Here is a 27,482-nt window from a genome sequence, read left to right as displayed (position 1 = left end):
CTATTCTGCACAGTTGTCTCATTCAGTAATGAGTGGTTTCTGTTTCCTTGTTGCAGGGCAGTCATTGTTCATGCTTATGTCATTTGTGTGTAACATTAGCATTTTGTTTTGAAAAATCTGAAAGGACACTGCAGCTGTAATGATAGCGAATATCTGTGTGATTTCTCAACTGATTGTCCACCAACCGACTTTCAGGCCAAGCAGTAATTCTCAATATATTTGCAACAGTGAGACAAATATTGGAAACAAATTGGGAATTTTAGACTTCTTTAGAGGAATGCAGCAATAACCAGGAATTAGGAGTGAAGTCAATATGTATAAAGGAATGGAGACACAGGTGCCCTGACATGGGCTGTATGAATCAGGAGGTCAGCATGTGAGGGAAAGATAATGGCTACATGCAGAGGAGCTGGAAACTCATGAGGACTGGCATAAGATGCAAGCACAGTAGGAGCCACTTGAGGAAAGACATGATGTAAACAAAAGGGATGGAGACCCTGAAGCCAGCCCTTGCTGCAGGCACAAGGATAGGCTACTAAGAGCAGGCTTGGATGTCAAAGATTTTTAAATGCAAGATTACAAGGATGAACATCAGACCCAGTCACATGAAATGGTAAAATTGCTGATAATATATGGTTTCAGGGGCAAGATCAGAGATACATAAAGTCTGGCATAGCTGGAAGGCACATAGGGCTTGAGACATCATGAGGCAAATAGTTGGCAGAGTGATGGAGGATTGGCAAACACAGAAAGAAATAGAGGAGATGTCATATAAATCAGTGCACAGATATATTTATAGGCTCAAGATATTATGTGAGAAGACAGAGATCTAATCATCGTGACATCCTTCTTAAGATCTAAGATGAACTATACAGCAATATAGGAGAGTGAAAATGGAGAATATCATCAATATAATGCCTTTAGTAAGACTGTACAACAGAAACAAATAATAAAGGAAAAGTGTTTTTAAAACATATGAGCAGACGGTTGGCACTGTGGTGTATCAGGTAAAACTGCCGCCTGCAGTGTTGGCACCCAATATGCGTGCCAGTTCAAGTCCCAACTGCTCCACTTCCAATACAGCTCTCTTCTATGGCCTGGAAAAGCAGTAGAAGATGGCCCATGTCCTTGGGCCCCTGTACCCACATGTGAGTTCCAGAAGAGGCTCCTGACTCCTGGTTTCAGGTTTGCCCAGCTCTGGTCATTTCAGCCATTTGGGGAGTAAATCTTGGATGGAATACATCTCTCTCTCTGCCTCTGCTTCTCTGTAACTCTTCCTCTCAAATAAATTAATATTTTTTATAAAATGAGTAGAATTAATAAAGACTAATATAATCTTAAGAAAAAGTAAAAATATGTAACACAGATAACCAGTGACAGAAATCCAAACAGCATTGTTCTTGACCAAATTAATAAAGTTTAGCAACACAGTTAAAGAATATTCTGAAATGCATAGAAATGTTTTTTTAAAAAACTTAAACCCAGAGCCACCACGTTATGAAATAAATTTATTAAAAATCTTCAATAACATAGGAATCTGCTATATAAACAAAATAAGTTGACTCAGTGTTTGAAAAATCAAAATAACCAATGAACAAATTTGAAAAGCAAAATTTCTGGCCTAGATTTGTAGAATTTCCCTCATACTCAAGGCAGTAAAACACTCCTCAATTTCCCAGATTCATGAAAAGTGGCAATAAATAGGGAATATGATTTAATTTCTTTTCTGAATACAGTATTACACTAATGCCACAGTCAGATCAAAACATGAATTAAAAAGGAACTTAAAGAACATATCTTTATAAAAAGAGGTACAAATATTTTAAGCAAAATGTTAATATAAAGCAAAATATGAAATCACAAGAGATCAATAAAAAGCAAGATAGAGTCAAAGATGCCAAGGTGTTTAACATTTCAAAATAAATCATGTAAATAATTCATGTGGAAGAGAAACACAAAAAATCACATGGTAACTTCAATTAAAAGATGAAAAGTTTTGAATAAAATTAAGCATCTAATCACAAAAATAAACTGTGAGTAAAGCAGTAAAAATAGTTATTACTTATTATAACTAAGATGGGCTGCAATGCACCTATAATATAAAGCATAATTGTCATAGAACAATGAAAGCTATTTCCCTTGGAACACAGCTGTACAAGCCGCTCTCCTTTTATTTTCTGTCTTCAACAGTGTCCTAGATGTGCAGATTTAAAAAGCAGAAAATTTTATGTATAAGGATATGCTTTTGAGCAGCAAAACCATCAATAAATGTTAATTAAACTATTATATACAGAGATAATCCCATAAAATTCAAAACAAATAAAAACTGACCAGAGAATTATGCAGGATTACTGTGTATAAGATCAATATATAAACCCAATGTGTTAGGACATGCCAGTAAGAATGAAACTGACAACAATATTAAATTACAGAATACAGAACTACAAGTGAATATCTGTAAGAGAAACAAGAGAAAGAGAGGTCAATCTATGTAATGTATTTTTTAGTATCTTAAAATAGTCCTGGAGTCAATTTTTTTTTTAAAGTCAAATGACGTTAAAAAAGAGCCAAGAATATAAATAATATAAAGACCGAGAATACCGGAAAGATTCAGCACTCTGTTACACATGAGACCATTATTAAAAGTCCAAGGGTCACAAGATTTTAATAGGGTCCTGGAAAAAGGAGGGAGGGACAGTGCTCTGATGTCATGATCATCAGGGAGGTGAGAGCAGCCCCTGCTGTTGGGAGGATCAAGCTGCAAAGATGCGGCAGTTTCAGACCTGAGACCAAGCAGAGTTCCTCTCTTCCCTCACCTGCCACAACCCCAAGCTATGGCCCTCATGCTAGGAGTATTTGGATTGGTTGTGGGTTCTCTGACGTTATGCATGCTCATTGTTAGGGCAGACTTTAAAATCAGGTGTTCAAAGGCAACACTGCTGAACCACACAGCATCTTCTTTTCTGGTATCCCAATGTTAGGCTTTCTGGGTTTGTTCCTGAGAGAGGTCTCAGGTGTTTCATCCACTGCTGCTCTGTGAACTTCCCTCACCACACTCAGAAGCCCTCAGGAGGATGCTGGGACTCGTTGGAAGCTGGAAAGTGGTGAGTGTCAGAGACCAGTATTCTATGGTCACAGGAGATGAGCTGGGCCAGTAGCCAGGACCCTGGTGTCCTGTCCTGTGTCTAAAGGAAAATGGTTTGTGTGAACCCTGGGGCCTCACAGCTTTCCAAATTGATGATGATTACAGAATCCACATGGAGACATGAACTTCCACAGGTGATCTGATATCCTTTGTTGAGAAACGAGGTCACTAGCTTACAATTCAGTCCTGTCAGCACAGCTCTTCCTAGGTTCTGAGTCAGATTTTGTTTGATGCTAATAACAGAATAGTACAGACTCGGTAATTTAGAAAGAAATGGTATTTGTCTCATGGTTGGGGTCCAAGTTCGGAGGGCAGTATCTGTTGATGGTCATCTTGTTGGCAGAGGTTTGGGTGGCACAGAGACCGCATGACCAAATAATGCAATTGCAAGAGGTTCAAATATGAAGTAGTTTCTATGGCACACACCTGGGAATAAGCAGTCACTCAATAATCACATGAATTGATTTAGCCTAATCACTTCATTAGGGTCCCACCTGTTCCCAATGATTAATCTCTCCTAATTGGGATTAAATGCCTTCACACCCTTGTGTGGAGAGTAAAATCTTTGTAAAGGCCAATCATTCTTCACTCCCCAACCCCAAGCTCACTGGTGTGAGAACTGAGAATCAAATTAACTGTTGAACACACAGTACTTTCATTATGCATCCAAATTTGGTTTAGTCAAATGATAGCTTGTAGCATTTGAGAATATCTCAGAAGATCAGATTCTGCTGGCTATAAAATGGTTTATAAATTTGGGAGTTCATTTGTGACTGGTAAAAGAAAAAATTCTTTTCTCCTCAATGCCTGTACCTTTGATTTTAAGACTCATATTTCATAGGCAATACGAGTGGCTATGATTCTGTCTAATACATAAATTTCAGGCCATTGCTAAGCTCATGCAAATAAGGTAGATTTAGAGGGGATCTCTGGATAACTTCATAATTTTGACTGGAGCCAGAAAATCAAATACATGCTTTTCATTGGTGTATGCCTGGGATGTGTTTAGGCTAAGCTCTTAATCCATTATGTCTACTAACTCTATATATTGTCAGAATTGAACTGTTGGTAAGTCATAGGTGTTATAGATGTGTTGTTTGATATTAAGCAAACAACACACATTTGGTGTTAGTGATGACGAAAATGACTGCACAGGTCACAGACTTAAACTGATTTTAAGTGTTTGATTTCTGGTGAGAATTAAGACCTTGGAGGAGGGAGCCAATGCAAACTGTTGGGAGGGAAAAGTAAGAAGTGTGGAACCCTCAGAATTAAATGTTCTGGCTGCTGAGGTTTGCCTTACTCAGTTCCTGAGAGTGAATCCCCTTAGTCTGCATCTCCTGCGAGTGATCCCCAAAGTCTGGGAACCTGAGTTTGGTGTCCCTTGATACTGTGGGATAAATAGGTTGTTTCCTTTTAATTGCACTTAGTACACCAGTTTAGAAATTATGTGCCATGATTTCATGTTAGACATATATACTCTTGCATAGATCCCTAATATACAGTAATAAAACCTGAAAGGAAGACAAATTGTTCACATCTTTGTTTTCTGCTAAATTTGAATAAGAATGTTAACACCCATAGAACCAATATTCAGGAAAATATAGGGGCTTTGGTCAGTTCAGGTATTTTCCCAATCTCTTCTACTTCTGCCCCCAAGAGGAAAGTCCTGGTTCTTTGATGTTTTTGTTTGCTTACTTTCTGTTTCTCTAAACCATGAGTTTTGCTAGCTTTGTTTGGTATTTGTGACAATATCTTTCTTGATTTTTGTTCCTCATCTGCTAATTCTTGGCCTTTTTTGTTACATTATGGTAAAATGCTGTCATGTTATAGATTGTGTATAGAATGTGCTTCTGTAGGAAATATGGATAGTTAAAATGGATTGTCTATCTTTTCTTCCATATATACTGATTTTTGTGCTTTTTCAACACTTGAAGTGACCTTATTTATTTATTTTCTCCATCTAGTGTTAGCTGATGTATCTGCACAATGACATATGGATAACTATTAATTACCCCTGGTTGGGTATTTATACCATTGTATTTATTTTTTCTGATAAACACTGGGCAATCCTTGCAGTTTTGTAAGCATTTTTCTTAAATATTCTGATGCTCTATCTATTAACACTGATATGGAACACTGTGCTATCCTCATAGAAAATTATCTGCTTATCTCACTGTGTAACGCTTTTAAATTTTCTGACACAAATCCTGATTAACCCGAAGTGCATATTGCTTTTCCAGGTTTCAATGTAATGGTGTTATAATGGACCATGTTTCTGCATAGTTTCTATTTAATCATTTTATATCTTCATTCAATTTTACTTTTGTTATCTGTATGTGTGTATCTTAAGTTGACAAAAATGTAATGTATTTAGCACATAAAATTGATTTGGAACACTATTTCTTTGGAAGCTCAGATATCGTATGAAAGAATGTTCTCAACTCTTTACTCCTATCGTTTATATAATTTCTGTCATTATTTTTAATGATCAGAAACTGTAACAACACTGTTCATTGTTAAGTTTTATTAAAATGATACTATTATCTGTTAGGTTACATTGGAATAAAGAATATAAATATTTTGCTATACCTCCATTTGCTTTCAGGCTTGTCTTTACTTGGATGACTTCCAAGACTATGTTGCTCTTTATGTCTGATGAATTATTTTCTAATTTACTTGATAGAAAACAAGAGACAATGAATGAGAGAAAGAGCTCCTATTCACAAGTTCACTTCCCAAATGCTCACATCTTCCAGGGAGGGATCAGATCTAAACCTGAAAGCAGGTAACTCACTTCAGGTTTTCCATGTGGGTGGCACAAACCGCATATCTTGAGACATCATCATGACTTCCAAGGGTCTGCTTTAATTGGAAGCTGGAGTTAGGATCAGAATCAGGAAATGCACCTGGGTCCTCAATTGTGGCATACAGTTTTATTAATCTTAACAGTTCCCCTAAGCCTTTTTTTAAACTGAAATCCATGGATCCAAGGTTGAACATCATGCCTGTAATTTGACAACAGTATTAAGAATGAATGAAACAGTATAAAGGGATGGGGTCATGAGCAGTGAGTTAAGCCACGACTTGGGATGCCCTCATCTCATATTTATCTTCCTCATTCAGGTCCTGGCCCTTCCCCACCGCCAATCCAAATTCTTGCTAAAATGTATCTGAGGGGCATTTGATGATGTCTTAAGTACTCATGTACCTTCTGCCTACATTGGAGATACAAAAGGTGTTCTTGGCTCCTAGATTAAACTGGAACCAGTCCCAGGTTTTGCAAACATTGACAAGTGAACTAGTGGATGGAAGATCTATCCACTACCGTCCCTCCTCCTTTCAAGTAAATACATACATATTAAAACCTTACAACTATTCTTCCATTTAGGTTCAAGTTTAGCTTTGCAACATTGGCATTCGTAGAATATCAGAAAGTCTGAAATACTCTCATGGGCTTTTCAGCTGGATCTGCATGCCTTAAGGGCTGATCCTGAGGCCAGAGTGCTGTTTAGGACATCTGCCATTCTACGGGTCTGCTGTGTATCTCACTTCCCATGTTGGATCATTCTCTCCCTTTTTTATTCTATCAGCTAGTATTTGCAGACACTATTCTTGTTTATGTGATCCCTTTGGTTCTTAGTCCTATCATTATGATCAATAGTGAACAGAAATTGATCACTGGGACTAGTGAGATGGCATTGGTACATGCCACCTAGAGGGGATTGAATTGGAATCCCCTGGTATGTTTCTAACTCTACAGTTTGAGGTAAGTCAGCTTGAGCATGTCCCGAATTGCTCATCTCATTCCTCTCTTATTCCCACTCTTATATTTAAGAGCGATCACTTTTCAGTTAAGTTTCTGCACATAAGAAGAATTGTGTATTGATTACAGTATTCAACCAAAAGTATTAAGTAGAACAAACAAAAAAAATACTAAGAGGCATAACATATTAAGGTGCTCATCAACAGTCAGGGTGAGGACTGATCAAGTCTCCGTTTCTCATAGTGTTCATTTCACTTTAACAGGTTTCCTTTTTGGTGCTCAGTTAGTTGTCACCTATCAAGGAGAATAAGTAGTATTTGTCCCTTTGGGATTGGCTTATTTCACTCAGCATAATGTTTTCCAAATTCCTAACAGGAATGAGAGTATTTTGGGCATGGAAAGCCAAGACACTCTGGAAAAAAGAAAAAAAAAACCTAAATGAAAGATTTCCGTGAGTGAGATCAGGTCATCAAAGTAGGAAGTACCTTTCTCTGAAGGGAGGAGAGAACTTGCACTTTTACCATGGCCTTGTCTAAATATGATCAGCTTCCATAGCCTTGGCAGCTCATGACAAGAGCCTAGGGTGATTACTGAGGCCATAAACAAGAGTGTCAATTTGTTAAGTCAACAACAGGAGTCACTGTGCACTTACTCCTCATGTAGGATCTTTGTCCTTAGTGTGCTGTACATTGAGATTTAATGCTATAACTAGTACACAAACAGTATTTTTCACTTTATGTTTCTGTGTGGGATCAAACTGTTGAAATCTTTACTTAATGTATGCTAAACTGATCTTCTGTATATAAAGGGAATTGAAAATGAATCTTGATGTGAATGGAAGGGGAGAGGGAGTGGGAAAGGGGAGGGTTGCGGGTGGGCGGGACGTTATGGGGGGAAGCCATTGCAATCCATAAGCTGTACTTTGGAAATTTATCTTCATTAAATAAAAGTTTTAAAAAAAGAAAAAATATATCAGAAAGTCATGTAAGGGATGAGCAGAAAGTTCAATGGGAAAGACAACCTTGATTTTTAAATTTTAAGATTATTTAAATAATCCTTAGCAGGACTGGAGATTATTGTCTTATTACTTTCTTATGCTTTGCAAATGCTGTAGTTTGGTTAATCACATATTGCAGATAGTTCATTGATAGAATATAGAGACATTTCTGATTTTTAAAATTTTGCTCAGTCTTTGATTAACACTACTTGTATATTATTACAGGATACAGTGCAACATTTGGGTACGCACACAACATAATTTAATCAATCTAGAAAATGAGGATTTTCCTTGCTTACTTTGTGTTTAAGGCCTACAAGCTCCTCCATTCCAATTTCTTCTTATACAGTGTATCTTATCATGAACTAAAGTCACAACACTATATTATGGAACACTGCAAGTGGTTCGTTCTTTCTAACTCTGTTTCTATATCTGTTATCCTACCACCCAATATCTTCAGTAATGAATCTTCCCATCCTAATTAAAACATTTATATTTATATCCACCATTTTTAGAAACCCATATATCAGAGAACATGTGACATTTATTTCTTCCTATGCCAGTCTTACTTCACTTAAGGATCTCCAGATCCACCCATTTTGAAGCAAATAATATTTCAATCCTTTTTAATCACTGAATTAGGATTGGAAAACCTGTAACACATTGATAGATTCCTAGGTTGGTTCCAAATATTTACTACTATGAATAGTGCTGTAGTCAAAACAGAAAGGAGAAATCTCTTTGCATGCAGATTGCATTTCCTTCTGATACATACACAATGGTTGGAGAGGTTTATCCCTTCTCATTTTTTGAGGGATGGCCATGCTAAGTCTCCATAATGCTCAGGCTAACTTGCATTCTCATCAATATCTTATATTTTAAAATATTTATTTATTTGAAATTCATAGTTACAGATAGAAAGAGAGAGAGATCTTCCAACCACTGGTTCACTCCCCAAATGGCTGCAATGGCTAGAGTTGGGCCAAAACAAAGCCAGGAACCAGAAGCTTCCTCCTGGGTCTCCCATGTGGGAGCAGAGGCGTTGAGACTTGGGCCACCTTCCACTGATTTCCCAGGCCACAGAAGAGAGCTGGATCAGAAGTGGAGCAACTGGGACTCAAGTCCCCATATGGGATTTTGGCACTGCAGGTGGTGGCTTTAATTGCTACACAACAGTGCAATCTCCAATAACTTATTAAAGTTTTCATTTCTGCATACCCCACTAGCATTTCTTTTATGGAGTGAGGTGACACCTAGTGTATTTTGATTTGCATTTTCCTATATAATAATTATATTGCATGTTTTCCCGTTTTTGTTGACCATGGGTATTTCTTCTTTACAGAAATGCCGGTTCAGATCCTTTCCCAATTCTTAGATATATTTGTGCATAATTTCAGCAGTTTCATATGTATTCTGAATTTCAGTTCTTCATGAAATGCAGAATTGGCAAATACTTTATCCCAGTCTAGTGGGGTGTTAAAATACTTTTATTCATATAAGGTGAACAAATTTCATGTATTTCATATACACAGGCTTAAGAGCATAATATTTCCCACCCTAACCTCCCTCTTGCCCATGCTCTGACCCTCTGTTCTCCTTCCTCTCTTATTTTTTCTTTTTATATCTATAATGGCATAATTTCAATTTATTTTATAACCACAAGCTTAACTCTGCACCAAATAAAGAATTGAATGGAACAATTAGAAAAATCACTGTTTATCAAGAGTATAGACAAGGATTGTAAGCAATAACCAAAACTCAACATTGCATTTTTGTGCTTTGTTTATTTGTTGATTTTGTGCTGGTTTATTTGACTGAGAATAATGGCTTCCATATGCATATATTTTGTTGTAAAAGACAAGATCTTATTAATTTATGTAGCTGAGTAGTTTTGCATAGTGTATATATACCACATTTTCTTTAACCATTATTCAGTTGATGAACCTCTAGGTTGATGTCAGATCTTAGCTATTGATCTGCAATAAACATAAGGTGCAGACAAGTCTTCCTTATGCTGATTTCATTCCATTTGGGTAAAATTTTAGGAGTGGGATGGCTGTGTATATGGTAGAACAATTTTCAGATTCCTGTAAAATTACGACTGTGTTCCATAATGGATGTACTCTTTTACAATTTAGCCAGCAGTGAATTATAGTAGTTTATCAGCCATATCTTTGCTAACATGTATTGTTTTATAATTTTTGAAAGATAGCCACTCTAATTGGGGTGAGGTTTCACCCTCATCATCCTTTTGATTTGCATTTCCTGATAGCTAATGATCCTGAGCATTTTTAAATGTTTCTGTTGACCATTTGAATGTCATCCTTCAAAAATGTCTGTTTTGTCCTTTGCGCATTGCTTGACAGGATGTTTGTTGTTTTTGTTGTTCTGGATTACTTGAACTCTTTGTGGATTCTGGATATTAGACCTTTAACCATTGCAAGATTTTCAAATATTTTCTCCTGTTCTCTTGGATTCCTCTACATTATGTTGAGCAATTCCTTTGCAGTGCATAAGCATCTTAGCTTAATGCAATCCTATTTGTTTATTTTTTGCTTTGATTGCCTCATTCTGGGTATTTAACAAGAATTCCATGTGTATTCCAATGTCTTGCTGAGTTTCCCAATATTTTCATCTACTAATTTGATGTTATCAGGTTATTTTTTTTTTGACAGGCAGAGTGGACAGTGAGAGAGAGAGACAGAGAGAGAAAGGTCTTCCTTTGCCGTTGGTTCACCCTCCATGGCCGCCGCTGCAGCTGGCGCACCGCGCTGGTCCGATGGCAGGAGCCAGGATCCAGGTGCTTTTCCTGGTCTCCCATGGGGTGCAGGGCCCAAGCACCTGGGGCACACTCCACTGCACTCCCTGGCCATAGCAGAGAGCTGGCCTGGAAGAGGGGCAACCGGGACAGAATCCGGCGCCCCAACCAGGACTAGAACCCGGTGTGCCGGCGCCGCAAGGTGGAGGATTAGCCTATTGAGCCACGGCGCCGGCTATCAGGTTATTTTTTTATATCATTGATCCAACTATAGTTCATTTCTGTATAAATTGTAAGGTGGTACTCTTGTTTCATACTTCTATGTGCAAAATCCAAGTTTTCCAGTAACATTTGTTGAAGAGTACCTTTTTTCAGGTATTGATTTTGGCTCCTTTGTCAAAGATCGGTTGGTTGTACACGAGTGTATTAAGTTCTGGAATTTCTACTTCAGTCCATTGGTCTACATGTCTATTTTTGTGCCAGTATTAGGCTTTTTTGATTCTAACTGACCTGTAGTTGTCATGAAATCTGATATTGCGATGCCTCTGGCTTTGTTTTATTCTTTAAGTTTGCTCTAGCTATTCAGGATCTCTTGGGCTTCCATATGAATTTTAGCATCATTTTTTCTATCATTTTTTCAGAAGAATGTCATTACTATTTTGATTGGGATCATATTGAACATGTAAATTGCTTTCAGTAGTATGGACATTTTGATTATATTAATTCTTCTAATCCATGAACATGACAGATATTTCCATTTTTATGTTCTCCTATTTATTTTAAAAATGTTTTGTAATTATCATTGTAGAGATACTTGACCTCTTTATTTAAATTTATTCCAATTTGTTTAGCTATTATGAATTGAACTGATCTTGCATGTCCTTTCTCAGCCATAGCATTGTCTTTTTATACAAATGCTATTGAATTTTGTGCATTGATTTTATCTTGCAAATTTACCAAACTCTCTTGAGTTCCAATAGTCTCTTGGTGGAGTCTTTTGGCTTCCCTATATATAAAATCATATCTTCTATCAACAGTAGTAATTTGACTTCAACCTTTCCAATTGGTATCCCTTTGCTTGGATTTTGCTTGCTGGTGGCTCTCAGTAAGCCTTCTAGAACTGTATTGAATAGTAATTACGGGGGTGAGCATCCTTGTAGATCTTAGTGGAAATGCTTCCAATTTACCCCCACAATTTGATGGTGGCTCTGTGTTTGTCATAAACTACCTTGAATGTGTTCACGAATATTTCTTCTATTCCCAGTTTAAGGTTTTTATCAAGGACATATTTTATCTAGTGCATTCCCACTTGGTCTGGGTGAATTATATTTCTAATGTGTTGTTATCTTTGATTAGCAAGTATTTTGAGGATTTTTTGCATCTGTATTTATCAAATATATTGGTCTTAGTTTGCTTTGTACATTTACCTGGTTTTAGAAGTAAAGTGATGCTGGTTTTATAGGAGTTAAGAGGGGTTTTATCTTCACTCTGATGATTCTCTTCTTTGTTGTGAATTATCTTCTTAGTTTGATATAAGATTTCTCTATTAGTTTTTTATTGCCTGTTCTTAGGGTATCTTATCAAGAAGCCATTGCTTATGTCAATGTCTTATAGTTTTTTCTATATTTTGTGAGTTTCAGTTCTTACATTTACATCCATGACTCACTTTCGGTTGACTTTGTATAGGAAAAGTGGGGTGGTCATCTGGGTTTAGTCATGTCCATATGGATATCCCGTTGCCTCTGGACAATTTACTGAATAGACTATACCTTTTCCAGTGTATTTTTGTTAGCTTTGTCAAAGATCCATTGTCTGTATGTATCTGTATTTCTTTGTGGGAGCCTCTATCCTCTTACACTGGTCTATTCATCAGTTTCTATGCCAGGGTTTACATCTATGATATGTATTGAACTCATTGTGACCCCAGACGTGTTCTGTTTCTCAAGAGTTACTTTTCTATGTGGGACATTTTTTAATATATGTGAAGATATGAGGTTTAGGTTTATTTTTCTAGATACATGATGAATTCCATTGATTTTGATGGAAAGCATATTGTATCTGTAAATTAACTTGGATAATATGGAAATATTAGAAAGTATTTCAATCTGTGAATATGAGCGGTCTTTTTGATCTCAGATTCTTTATCATGGCTTTAGAGTTGTTGCTGTAGAGGCATTTTACATCACAAGTCAAATTCATCCAGGGTATTTTATTTCTTATTGTGAATTTAATTTCTTCTTTATTTTTTCAGTGGGTTCACAATAGTATAGGTATATAAAACTTATTCTGATTTTTTGTGCTTACTTTGTATCCTACAAATCTGCCAGTCATTTACCAGTTCAGGTGGCCTGTTGTTGAACTCATTACATTTCCATGTAAATAGAATAAAATCATCTGGAAAAATAAATAATTTGAATTTCTTCTTTTCTATATCTGTGTCTTTTATTTCCTTCCCTTTTCTTTTTGTTTTGCCTAGAACTTACATTGCAGGATTGAATATAAAAGTAAAAAATGTGCATCATTTTATGGTTCCAATTACAGGGAAAATGCTTTCATTTTGTTGGCATTCAGTAGCATCTGGCTCAGGTTCCTCAAATGCAAGGGTTTTGTAATTGAAGTATATGCAAAATATAAGTGTTCTGCTCAATTTACTTCTCATAAGTGAATGTATAATTTTATACAAAATGTTTTCTGCATCTAGTTTATTATACTGATGTTTATTTTTGATTGATGGGAATTAATGGAATTATGAATTACATTCATATTTTCCCTTTTCCTATATTACATCTGACTTGATTATGATATCTGACCATTTTTTGGATTCCAAACTGGATTCAATTACTATCAAATTTTGCACCTATATTCTAATATAAATTCTGTTACGATGAGAGTGTTGCATTATATTCAACAGGGACTCTGCTTTGTAAGTTTTTATTTGAAAAAAGAGAATCAGAAATAAACAGAGATCTTGCATCTATCAGGTCACTTCAGGAAAAACAGGCCTCATATGATGAGTTTGGAAAAGTTACCTCCCTAACAATTTTTATAATACTTTTCAAAAAATTAGTGTTTTTTTAATTTTGTAGATTTTAGTAATGAAGACGTTTGCTGCTGATCTTTCATTTGAACACATTATTCCTGATTTAATGTTCTTTCACAGTATTGCTCTATTCAGAGATGTTATTATTATTATAGAAAACTTTTTATAATTGCCTTAATTAAACTTACATTTATTTATTTATTTTTAACATTTATTTCATAAATATAAATGTTCAAAGTACAACTTTTGGATTATAGCGGCTTCCCCCCCCACATAACCTCCCTCCTACACACAACCATCCCATCTCCCACTCCCTCTCCCATCCCATTCACATCAAGATTCATTTTCAATTATTTTTATATACAGAAGATCGATTTAGTATATATTAAGGAAAGATTTCAACAGTTTGCACATACACAGAAACACAAAGTATAGAGTACTGTTTTAGTAGTAGTTTTACCATTAATTCACAAAGTACAACACATTAAGGACAGAGATCCTACATGGAGAGTAAGTGCATAGTGACTCCTATTGTTGACTTAACAATTGACAATCTAATTTATGATGTCAGTAATCACCCGAGGCTCTTGTCGTGAGCTGTCACGGCTATGGAAGCCTCTTGAATTCAACACCTCCGATCTTATTTAGACAAGGCCATAGTGAAAGTGGAAGTTCTCTCCTCCCTTCAGAGAAAGGTACCTCCTTCTTTGATGGCCCGTTCTTTCCGCTGGGATCTCACTCATAGAGATCTTTCATTTAGGTCCTTTTTTTTGCCAGAGTATCTTGGCTTTCCATGCCTGAAATACTCTCATGGACTTTTTAACCATATCTAAAACCTTAAGGGCTGATTCTGAGGCCAGAGTGCTGTTTAGGACGTCTGCCATTCTATGAGTCTGCTGTGTATCCCACTTCCCATCTTGGGTTGTTCTCTCCTTTTTAATTCTATCAGTTAGTATTAGCAGATACTAGTCTTGTTTAGGTGATCCCTTTGACTATCAATCCTATCATTGTGATCAATTATGATTTGAAACTGATCACTTGGACTAGTGAGCTGGCATTGGTACATGCCACCTTGATGGGATTGAATTGGAATCCCCTGGCATGTTTCTAACTCTACCACTAAGGGTAAGTCTGATGAGCATGGGCCATACTGTACATCTCCTCCTTCTTTTATTCCCACTCTTATATTTAACAGAGATCACTTTTCAGTTAAATTTAAACACCTAAGAATAATTGCATGTTAATTAATGAGTTCAACCAATGGCATTAAGTAGAACAAAAAATACTAAAAGGAATGAAATAGTAAGTTGTTCTTCAACAGTGAGGACAAGGGCTGATCAAGTCATTTTTTCTCATAGTGTACATTTCACTTCAACAGGTTTCTTCTTAGGTGCTCAGTCAGTTGACACTGATCAAGAATATATGATATTTGTCCCTTTGGGACTGGCTTATTTCACTTAGCATGATGTATTCCAGATTCCTCCATTTTGTTGCAAATGAACAGATTTCATTTTTTTTTACTGCTGTATAGTATTCTGTAGAGTACATGTCCCATAATTTCTTTATCCAGTCTTCTGTTGATGGGCATTTAGGTTGATTCCAGGTCTTAGCTATTGTGAATTGAGCTGCAATAAACTTTAAGATATAGACAGCTCTTTTATTTGCCAATTTAATTTCCTTTGGGTAAATTCCAAGGAATGGGATGGTTGGGTTGTATGGTAGGGTTATATTCAGGTTTCTGAGGAATCTCCAAACAGACTTCCAAAATGGCTTTACCAGCTGGCCTCATATGATGAGTTTGGAAAAGTTACCTCTCTAACTTTTCAAAAGATTGGTATTATATTTTTTTTGATTTTGTAGATTTTATTAATGAAGATATATGTTGCTGATCTTTCATTTGAACACATTATTCCTGATTTAATGTTATTACTCAGTATTGCTCTATTCAGATATGTTATAATTATAGAAAACTTTTATTTAATAAATATAAATTTCAAAAGTACAACTTTTGGATTATAGTGGTTCTTCGCCCTATAACTACCCTTCCACCCACTAACCATCCCATCTCCTGCTCCCTCCCCTATCCCATTCTTCATTAAGATTCATTTTAAAAATCTTTATATACAGAAGATCAACTCTGTACTAAGTAAAGATTTCAACAGGTTGCACCCAAACAGAAAGACAAAGTATAAAGCATGGTTTGAGAACTAGTTATAGTGTTAATTCTCATAGTAAAAAACATTAAGTACACAGGTCCCAATATAGGGAGAAATTGCACAGTGACTCCTGTTGATGATTTAGCAGTTCAGACTTTTATTTATGATGTCAGTAATCATATGAGGCTCTTTTCATGAGCTGCCAAGGCTATGGAAGCCTTTTGAGTTCACAAAGTCCAACATTATTTATACAAGGTCATAATCAAACTGGAAGTTCTCTCCTCCCTTCAGAGAAAGGTACCTCATTCTTTAATGTCCGCTTCTTTCCACTGGAATCTCACTCACAGAGGTCTTTCTTTAAGGTCATTTTTGCCACAATGTCCTGTGTTTCCATGCCTGAACTTCTCTCATGTGCTTTTTAGCCATATCCAAATGCCTTAATGTGTGATTCTGAGGCCAGAGTTCTGTTTACGGCATTTGTCATTCTTAGAGTCTGCTCTGTGACCTGCTTCCCATCCTGGATTGTTCTCTCCTTTTTAATTCTGCAATTATTATTAGCAGACACTGGTCTTATTTGTGTGTTCCCTTTACACTTAATCCTCTTTATGATCAGTTATGGACTTAAACTGATCACTTTAATTAGTAAGGTGGCATTGGTACATGCCAATGTTTGGTATTTCGAGTCCCATGGCAGGTTTTAAGCTTTCCCCTTAGGGGTAAATACCTGGGAGCATGTGCCAAACTGTATATCCCCTCCATCTCTTATTCCAACTCTTATTTGTTTTTCAATTTCAGTTAAACACCTAAGAATAATTCTGTGTTAAGTAAAAAGCTCAACCAATGGTATTAAGTAGAAAAAGAAAATACTAAAATGAATCAAATAGTAAGCTGTTCCTTGACAGTCATCACAAGGGCTGATCAAGTCATTGCTTCTCATAGTGTCAGTTTCACTTCTACAGTTTTCCTTTTAGATGCTCAGTTGTCACATATCAGGGAGAACATATGATATTTGTCCCTTTGGAATTGGCTTATTTCACTCAGTATGATGTTTTCCAGATTCCTCCATTTTGTTGCAAATGACCAGATTTCATTTCTTTTACCACTGTGTAGTATTCTGTAGAATACATATCACATAATTTCTTTATCCAGTCTTTTGTTGATGGGCATTTAGGTTGATTCCATGTCTTAGCCATTCTGAATTGTGCTGCAATAAACACTGAGGTGCAGACAGCTCTTTTATTTGCCAATTTAATTCTCCTTGGGTAAATTCAAAAGAATGGAATTGCTGGGTCGTGTGGTAGGGATACATTCAGATTTCTGAGGTATCTCCAAACTGTATCCATAGTGGCTTTACCAGTCTGCATTCCCACCAACAGTGGGTTATTGTGCCTTTACCCCCACATCCTCACCATCATCTGTTGTTAGTTGATTTCTGTATGAAAGCCATTCTAACTGGAGTGAGGTGAAACCTCATTGCGGTTTTGATTTGCATTTCCCTGATGGCTTGTGATCCTGAATATCTTTTCATGTGTCTGTTGACCATTTGGATTTCCTCTTGAAAAATGTCTATTTAGGCTCTTGGCCCATCTCTTAAGTGGGTTGTTTGTTTTGCTGTTGTGAAGTTTCTTGATCTCTGTAGATTCTGGTTATTTTTTTACAGGCAGAGTTTGACAGTGAGAGAGAGAGAGAGAGAGACAGAGAGACAGAGAGACAGAGAGACAGAGAGAAAAGTCTTCTTTTTCCATTGGTTCACCCCCCCAAATGGCTGCTACACTGGTGCACTGCGTCAATCCAAAGCAAGGAGCCAGATGCTTCCTCCTGGTCCCCCATGTGGGTGCAGGGCCCAACCACTTGGGACATCCTCCACTGCCTTCCCAGGCCACAGAAGAGAGCTGGACTGAAAGAGGAGCATCTGGGACAGTACCCAGCACCCGAACCGGGACTATAACCCAGGGTGCTAGCTCCACAGGCGGAAGATTAGCCAAGTGAGCTAAGGCGCCTGCCAGATTCTGGTTATTAATCCTTTATCAGTTGCGTAATTTGCAAAGATTTTCTCCCATTATTTCAGTTGCCTCTTCACTTTGCTGACTTTTTTTTGCAGTATAGAAACTTTTCAATTTGATGTAATCCCTGTTGTTAATTTTGGCTTTGACTGCCTATGCCACTGGAGATTTTCCCAAGAAGTCTTGCCTGTGCCTATATCTTGCAGGCTTTCTCCAATGTTCTGTAGTAATTTTATGGTGTTGGGTCATAGATTTAGATCTTTAATCCATGTTGAGTGGATTTTTGTGTAAGGTGTAACATAGGTATCTTGCTTCATACTTCTGTATGTGGAAATCCTGTTTTCCCAACAATATTTGTTTAAAAGACTCTCCTTGCTCCAGGAATTGGTTTAAGCTTCTTGATCAAATACAAATTGGTTGCAGATGTTTGGATTGATTTCTGGTGTTCCTATTCTGTTCTATTGCCTATCCATCTCTTTCTGTACAGTACCATGCTCTTTTGATTATAATTGCCCTGTAGTATGTCTTGAAATCTGGTATTCTGATGCCTCCAGCTCTGTTTTTGTTGTATAAGATTCGTTTATCTATTTGAGGTCTCCTGTGCCTCAATGTATGTTTCTATATGAATATCAGCATCATTTTTTCTAGGTCTGATGAGAATGTGTTTGATATTTTCATTGGTATCACATTGCATCTGTAAATTGCTTTCAGAAGAATGGGCATTTTGGTGATATTGTTTCTTCCAATCAGTGAGCATGGAATATTTTTCCATTTTTTGGTATCCTCTTCTAGTTCTTTAAGATTTTGTAATTCTCATCCTTGGTTAAGTTTTTTCCAAGGTATTTGGTTTTTCCTGGTAGCTGTTGTGAATGGGATTGACCTTAGAAATTATTTCTCAGTTCTGGCAGTGTCTGTATACAAAGGCTGTTGATTGTTATGTATTGATTTTATATCCTGCTACTTTGCCAAATTCGTCCATGAGTTCCAATAGTCTCTTAGTGGAGTTCTTTGGATCCCTTAAATAAAGAGTCATGTTGTCTGCAAACACAGATAGTTTGATGTTTTCCTTCCCTTGTTGTATCCCTTTGATTTCTTTTTCTTGACTAATGGCTTGGCTAGAACTTCTAGTGCTATATTGAATAACAATGGTGAGATTTGGCATCCCTGTCTGGAACTGGATCTCATTGGAAATGCTGCCAACTATTCCCCATTCAATAGGTTGCTGGCCGTGGGTTTTTCATACATCGCCTTAATTGTGTTGAGGAATGTTCCTTCTATACAGAATTTTGTTAGAGTTTTCATCATGAAATGGTTTTGTATTTTATCAAATGCTTTCTCTGCATCTATTGAGATAATATATGATTTTTCTTCTGCAGTTTGTTAATGTGGTGTATCACATTGATTGATTTGTGAATGTTGAATGAATCCCTGCATACAAGGATAAATCCCACGTGGTTGGGTTGGGTGATCTTTCTAATTTGTTGTTGGATTATTTTGGCTTGAATTTTGTTGAGTATTTTTGTATGTTCTTTAGAGGAATTGGTGTGTAATTCTCTTTCTCTGCTACATCTTTTTCAGGTTTAGGAATTAAGTGATACTGGCTTTGTAGAAAGAATTTGGGAGGATTCCTTCTCTTTCAATTCTTTTGAATAGCTTGAGAAGAATTGGAGTTTTTTCTTCTGTAAATATCTGGTAGAATTCAGCAGTGAATCTCTCTTGTCCTGGGCTTTTCTCTGTTGGGAGGGCCTTTATTACTGATTCAAATTCTGACTTTGTTATGGGTCTTTTTTGGTTATCTATGTTTCTTGCTTCAATTTTTGTAGGTCGTATATGTGCAGGAATCTATCCATTTCTGACAGATTTCCCTGATTGCTGGCATACAACTCTTCGTAGTAATTTCTAATGACTCTTGTTATTTCTGTGGTGTCTGTTGTTACATTTCCTTTACATGTCTAATTTTATTGATTTGTGTCTTCTCTCTCCATTATTTGGTTAGTTGGGCCACTGTTGAGTTAATTTTGTTTATTTTTTTTTCAAAAAATCCTTTCAACATTTTGCTTCTCTTTTGTAATTTTTTGGATTCAATTTTGTTGATTTTCTCTGGAAATTTTTTCTTTTTTTTTTTTTTTTGACAGGCAGAGTGGACAGTGAGAGAGAGAGACAGAGAGAAAGGTCTTCCTTTTGCCATTGGTTCACCCTCTAATGGCCACCACAGCCAGCGCACTGCGGCTGGTGCATCGCGCTGATCTGATGGCAGGAGCCAGGTGCTTCTCCTGGTCTCCCATGTGGGTGCAGGCCCCAAACACTTGGGCCATCCTCCACTGCACTCCCAGGCCACAGCAGAGAGCTGGACTGGAAGAGGAGCAACCAGGACAGAATCCAGTGCCCTGACCAGGACTAGAACCCGGTGTGCCGGCACCGCATGGCGGAGGATTAGCCTAGTGAGCTGCGGCGCTTGCCGATTTTCTCTCTAATATTAATTATTTCTTTTCTCCTACTAGTTTTGGGTTTGGTTTGCTGTATTTTTTCTAGATCTTTGAGATGCATTGATAGCTCATTTATTTGGTGCCTTTCCAATTTCTTGATGTAGGCACCTATTGCTACAAACTTTCCTCTTAACACTGATTTTGCTATATCCCATACGTTTTGATATGTTGTGTTGTTATCTTCATTTGCTTCCTGAGAGTTTTTGATTTCTGTTTTGATTTCTTCTATGACCCAGTGTTCATTCAGGAGCATGTTGACATTCTCCATGTGTTGACTTATGCTCTAGAGAATCCTGGGTTGCTGATTTCCAGCTTCATTCCATTGTGGTCTGAGATGTATGGTATGATTTTGATTTGTTTTGAATTTGCTGAGACTTGCTTTATGGCCTAATATGCAGTCTATCCTAGAGAAAGTCCAATCCACTAGTGAGAAGAATGTGTATTCTGTAACATTAGGATGAATATTTCTGTACATATCTCTTAGATCTGTTTGTTCTCTAGTGTCAATTAAATCTGCTGTTTCCTTGTTGATTTCTTTCTGGTTTATCTGTCCATTGATAAAAGTGGAGCATTGAAGCCCCCCAATATTATTGTATTGGAGTCTAAGTCTCCCTTTAAGTTCCTTAACACATCTTTTAAATAAACTGGTGCCCTGTAATTAGGTGCATATACATTTATAATAATTACATCTTCCTGTTGAATTGAGACCTTAATCATTATATAGTGCCTCTCTTTGTCTCTCTTAACATTTTTTGTGTTAAAGTCTATTTTTTCTGATATTAAGGTGGCTACATCAGCTCTTTTTTGGTTTCTTTTGACATGGGATATCTTTTCACAACCTTTCACTTTCAGTCTGCATGCATCTTTGTTGGAAAGATGTGTTTCTTGTAAGCAGCAAATAGATGGGTTTTGTCTTTTAATCCATTCAACCAGTCTGTGTCTTTTATTTTCAACTTTTATTTAATGAATATAAATTTCTGAAGTACAGCTTATGGATTACAGTGGTTCCCCTCACCCATAACTTTCTTCCCACCTGCAACCCTCCTCTCTTCCACTCCCTCTCCCCTTCCATTGACATCAAGATTTTCAATTATCTTTATATACAGAAGATCAATTTAGCATATATTAAGTAAAGATTTCAACAGTTTACACCCACACAGAAATACAATGTGTAAAATACTGTTTGAGCACTAGTTATAGCATTAAATCAAAATGTACAGCACATTTAGGACAGAGATCCTACATGACGAGTAAGTGCACAGTGACTTCTGTTGTTGACTTAACAAATTGCAATTGTTGTTCATGGCTTTAGTAATCACCCTAGGCTCTTGTCATGAGTTGCCAAGGCTATGAAGGCTTTTTCAGTTTTCCGACTCTGATCATATTTAGGCAAGGTTGTAGTCAGAAAGGAAGTTCTCTCCTCCCTTCAGAGAAAGGTACCTCCTTCTTTGATGACTTGTTCTTTCCACTGGGATCTCTAGAGTGTTGAGACCATTTACTTTCAGTGCAGCTACTGATAAGTAGTGACTTTGCCCTGCCATGTTCCCTAAGATATTTCTAATATATAGTTTGAACTTCCTGTGATCCCTTACTGCAAGGTTTTCTTCCTTTACCCTCTTCCTGTTGATGACTGTGTTTCTGTGTTTCTGTTTGTAAAAATCTTCAGCATCCTTTGCAGGGATGGATGAGTGGTGACAAATTCATTCTGTTTGTTATGAAAGGCTTTTATTTCATATTTATTCCCAAATGAGACCTTTGCAGGGTATAATTTAATAGGATGGCTGTATTTTCTCTAAGTCTTGGGCTATATCTCACCATTCTCTCCCAGCTTGCAGGGTTTCTGATTAGAAGTCTGATGTGAATCTATTTGGAGATCCTTGAAAGTAATCAGGCATTTCTCTTTTGCACATTTTAGAATCATTTTCCTATGCTTCATTGTGGTGAGTTTGATTACAATGTGTTGTGTTGATGATCTTTTCTGGTCATGTCTGTTGGAAGTTCGCTAGTATTTTGTTTAAAAAAGGCCTTCTAACACTTTCTCTCTCTCCATAACTTCAGAAACTACTAGAACCCAAAATCTTGTTTATTTTATATAGTATCCTATAGATCCTCAACAATTTTTTTTATATTTCTAATTTTCTCTTGCAGATTTTAGTTAGACTGTATACTTTTCTGTGCCCTGTCTTCTAAGTCTGATATTCTCTCTTCTTCCTGATTTGGATTTTAATGTTCTCAAATGCATTTTTTATTTGTTCTGTTGAATTCTTCATTTTCATTTTGTTTTCTCTTCAATATCTCGATTTCATGTTCTATTGAATTTTTCATTTCATTTTTATTCCTCCTTAGAAATTAAATTGGCAAACAAAAAAGCTGTCTGCACATTAATGTTTATTGCAGCTCAATTCACAATAGCTAAGACCTGGAACCAACCCAAATGCCCATCAACAGTAGACTGGATAAAGAAATTATGGGACATGTACTCCATAGAATACTATACAGCAGTCAAAAACAATGAAACCCGGTCATTTGCAACAAAATGGAGGAACCTGGAAAATATTATGCTGAGTGAATTAAGCCAGGCCCAAAGGGACAAATATAATATGTTCTCCCTGATCAGCAACAACTAACTGAGCACCAATGAGGAAAACTGTTGAAGTGAAATGGACACTATGAGAAAGAGTGACTTGATCAGCTCGTCCTGACTGTTGATGTACAATGTAATACTTTATCCATTTTCATTTTTTGTTGTTGCTGTTCTAGTACTATAGTTGAACTCTGTAATTAACACACAACTATTCTTAGGTGTTTAAATTTTAACTGAAAAGTGATCCCTGTTAAATATAAGACTGGGAATAAGAGAGGGAGGAAATGTACAATTTGGGACATGCTCAAGAAACATGCCAGGGGATTCCAATACAATCCCATCAAGGTGGCATGTACCAATGCCATCTCACTAGTCCAAGTGATCAATTTCAGTTCACAATTGATCACACTGATAGGTCTAAGAGTCAAAGGGTCACATAAACGAGAGTAGTTTCTTGTAATACTAACTGACAGAATCAAAAAGGGAGAGAATGATCCAACATGGGAAGCAGGATACACAGCAGACTCATAGAATGGCAGATGTCCTAAACAGCACCCTGGCCTCAGAATCAACCCTTAAGGCATTCGGATTTGGCTGAAGAGCCCATGAGAATATTTTAGGCATGAAAAACCAAGACACTCTGGGAAAAAAAAAAGAAGACCTAAATGAAAGATCTGCTCGAGGGAGATCCCAGCGAAAGAATGGGGCCATCAAAGAAGGAGGTACCTTTTTCTGAAGGGAGGAGAGAACTTCCACTTTGACTATGACCCTGTCAGAATAAGATCAAAGTTGGCAAACCCAAAATGCTTCCATAGCCTTGGCAACTCATGACTGGAGCTTAGGGAGATTACTGACTCCATAAACAAGAGTGTCACATTGTTAAGCCAACAACAGGAGTCACTGTGTACTTACTTCTCATGTGGGATCTGTCCTTAGTGTGCTGTCCAATGTGAAGTAATGCTATAACTAGTACTGAAACAGTATTTTACACTTTGTGTTTCTGTGTGGGTGCAAACTGATGAAATCTTTACTTAATATATACTGAATCGATCTTCTGTATATAAAGATAATTGAAAATGAATCTTGGCTGGTGTCGCGGCTCAATAGGCTAATCTTCCACCTTGTGGTGCCAGCACACCAGGTTCTAGTCCCTGTCAGGGCAATGGATTCTGTCCCAGTTGCCCCTCTTCCAGGCCAGCTCTCTGCTGTGGCCCGAGAGTGCAGTGGAGGATGGCCCAAGTACTTGGGCCCTGCACCCCATGGGAGACCAGGAAAAGCACCTGGCTCCTGCCATCGGATCAGTGCGGTGCGCCGGCTACAGCACGCCAGCCACAGTGGCCATTGGAGGGTGAACCAACGGCAAAAGGAAGACCTTTCTCTCTGTCTCTCTCTGTCCACTCTGCCTGTCAAAAAAAAAGAAAAAGAAAAAGAAAATGAATGTTGATGTGAATGGAATGAAATGGAGAGGGAGCGGGAGATGGGAGGGGTGCAAGTCTGAGGGAAATTATGGGGGGAAGTCAATGTAATCCATAAACTGTACTTTGGAAATTTATATTTACTAAATAAAAAAATTAAAAAAGGATTTTGATTTCATGTGAGATTTTCTTTCATGCCCTCCATGGATTTTAGTAGTCCATGCGTTTGCTTTTGATTACTTCTGTATAATCTTATCATCAATTTTTTGAATTCTATTTCATGCATTTCTTCTATCTCATCATCTTCATAATCTTGTATTGAAGTGTCCTGTTCTTTTGGGAGCATGATGTTGTCTTCCTTATTCTTGTCTCTTGGGTTATTGCATTTCTTGTTCAGCATCTGTGGAGTTACTCGTTGGTTTCTTCTTTTTTCCCCCCTTTGGCAGCTTTTATCATTGTTCTATGACTCTATAGATAAGTGGAATGTCTGCTTTCAGTGAATGTCTAGAGGCTTGTAGTGGATGTAGCCAGAGAGCTCTGTTCAGTTCTCTAGAGTTAGGGCATGCCTAAGTTGATACTCTCCGGTTTGACATGGTAAATCTTCACTCTCTTTTTTTAATCAGAAGGGAATTATTTCTGCTCAGCTGAGCTCTTCTCCTTGATGGAGTCCAGTGCCTAAGCACTAGCCAAAGTGGATATAATATTCCTCTGCTCTGTCCCAAGGACCACACAAATGATCTGTGCAACCCTTAGTATTTAAGATTTTCCAGCAATGTCTCTCACCAGGTATCCAGGATTCTGGAGCTTATGGTGTCCCACTGAGACTGCTCAAAGTCTCATCCACACCATGAGTTCTTCCACACACACTCATTTTTTTCCACAGTCCCGGTTCTGAAGCTTCACACATTCACAAGCTCCTAACCTTCTGTTATTTCTCCTCACTGGAGTCAGGAATCTCCAGTTGGCTGATTGCCAGGCACAGAAATGAGCTGGTGCAGCTGTTATGTCTGTCCAAATTGGCACCTGCTCTATTGGCTTGTATGGCTTTGTAAGGTGATCAGAGAGAAGTGTGTTCATACCCTCTTTTTTTTCTCTCCTCTAGTTAGGCTGGTGCACTTTCTCTCACATAGCTTCAAACCTCACTTCCTCTAGGGTCTTCCTTCTGCTTTTTCACCAGAGTCTCAGGCTGCTGCCATCTTGCCTCACCTCACTTTGCAGCGATGGTGCATAGGCTTTGGATATTGGAGTCCCGAGCCATGGGTGCCCATGCCTTCCACATAGTAGAGTTTCCTCTGCCTTTTTTTCATAACTCTTCCCCAAGACTACCACTTTTTTAAAACTATTTTCCCCTGGGCTAGAGAAAAAAGCTCCCTCCCTATTCTGCTATCTTGTAACCACCACTGGCTTGCCAATAGGATTCTTCTAAAGGGCATTTGTAATTTGACAGTGACAGCAAGCAGAATACTTCCTACCTCCTGCTAGCAGGTGGCTTTCTCTATGACTAACATCCTGCATGTAGAACAAGTTGGCTGCAACTAAAGAACAACATTCACAATGATCATCACCCAAAGCTGCAACCCCATGGGAGACCTGGATTCTCAGATATGTTATATCTACTTGGCTCAGTTTGGTAGGTTATATGTATCCACAAATAAACATTTTTTTAATTTTTTCATTTATCCTTGTTAATATAAATTAGTGATGCCTATTATATCTGTGATATGCATTGCAGTTTCCCCTTCTTTGATTTTATTTACTTGAACCTAGTTTTTATAACCTAGCAAAAGGATTGTTTCTTCTATTAAAAATACAATCTTTATTTTGCTTATCTTTAATGTTAACATTCCATTTATGACCTGTGCTATAATTTCATCTTGTATTTGGCTTATTCTTGTTTTCTAGGACTCTTGAGATGGATACTTAGGTTGTTTATTGGAAATCTTTCTGTTTAGATGTTTGGCCATGGCAATGTCTGTGTATAGAAAGGCTATTGACTTTTGTGTGTTAATATTATATTCTGCTACTTTAACAAAGTTTTTAATGAGTTCTAATCATCTACTAGTGGACTCTTTTGGTTTCCCCATATTGGGAACCATGTCATTTTCAAATAGGAATAATCTGAATTCCCACTTTTTAATTTGTATCCCTTTGATTTCCTCTTCTTATCAAATGGTTATGTCTAAAACGTCAAGGTGTATATTGTTTGTCTTTTTAAACAATAAAATTATGAACTGAATTCATACAAAAATACATGATGAGGCAACAGAGGTATATGACTAAATATTTTTAATGATGGATCTGAAATGACTACTGTTTGTGGCAGACATTATTTTGCAATGGGATTGGCCACTGCTTGCAATGCTGGCCTCCTATATTGTAGTGTTTCTTTGTGTATATTCTATTAATGAACCTGGGAAGGCAATGGAACATGACCCAAATGCTTTGGAATGTGCCCATATAGCAGATGTAAATAGAATTACTTGCTCCTGGCTCTGTCCTTGCCAAAACCTGTTTATTTTAGCATCTTGGGAAGTGAGCCAAGAAAAAGATGCTTCATGTGCCTGTGTCTCTGTTTATGTCTTTCATTTCTCTGCCTTTCAAATAATTAAATATTTAAAAAGAAAAGGTTAAATTCAGTTAATAATCCTTGAGGTAATTTTAATTAGCTAGACTCACTCTTTGCTCATCACTCCCTTTATTTATACCACTTGGACTATATAATCTTCTGTATTCAGGACAAATTAATCACTATATCTTCCTTATTGACTGAGAAGAGTCAGACAAAGGAGTGGCTTATGATTAGCCAATTATTGGTGAGTATGATGTTCACAATTTTTCTCATATTGGAGTTTCCCTTGGAAACTATATCTCCATTCCCAGAAGGAACAACTCCTGTTGGCAGAGGTGTGTGATGAACAAAGAGAGCAAATTCCAGGAAAGGACATATAAACTCACAAAGTCCATGGTGCTGAGCTAGCTCATTAATCCCTGAAATTTCATTTTATCTCAAGCAATATAACATTGAGACCTATGTTTTCATCATATACTAGTTTCTGAGCTCTGAGATGAGGGAACCTAGGATTGGAAGCTCAAGTTTAAGGTTCCCACGTTTGTAGAATATCACTTAGGACA

General features: G+C 37.2%; 1 long non-coding RNA gene across 1 annotated transcript in view; it reads left to right on the top strand.

The window, feature by feature from the left end:
• Positions 1–2,762: 2,762 nt before the first annotated feature.
• The window catches only part of LOC149126755 (uncharacterized), a 41,302-nt gene continuing 16,582 nt past the window's right edge, over positions 2,763–27,482 (top strand). The window contains exon 1 of the long non-coding RNA XR_016233475.1: positions 2,763–3,104. This is a non-coding gene — a long non-coding RNA (uncharacterized LOC149126755). The remainder of the gene's footprint in view (positions 3,105–27,482) is intronic.

This window comes from Oryctolagus cuniculus, chromosome 5, assembly GCF_051225735.1.
Source record: "Oryctolagus cuniculus isolate XC-2025 breed Fujian yellow rabbit chromosome 5, ASM5122573v1, whole genome shotgun sequence".
In the NCBI taxonomy this organism is placed as follows: Eukaryota; Metazoa; Chordata; class Mammalia; order Lagomorpha; family Leporidae; genus Oryctolagus; species Oryctolagus cuniculus.
Note: the sequence above shows the minus strand (reverse complement) of the source record. Positions and strands in the feature narration are given on the sequence as shown.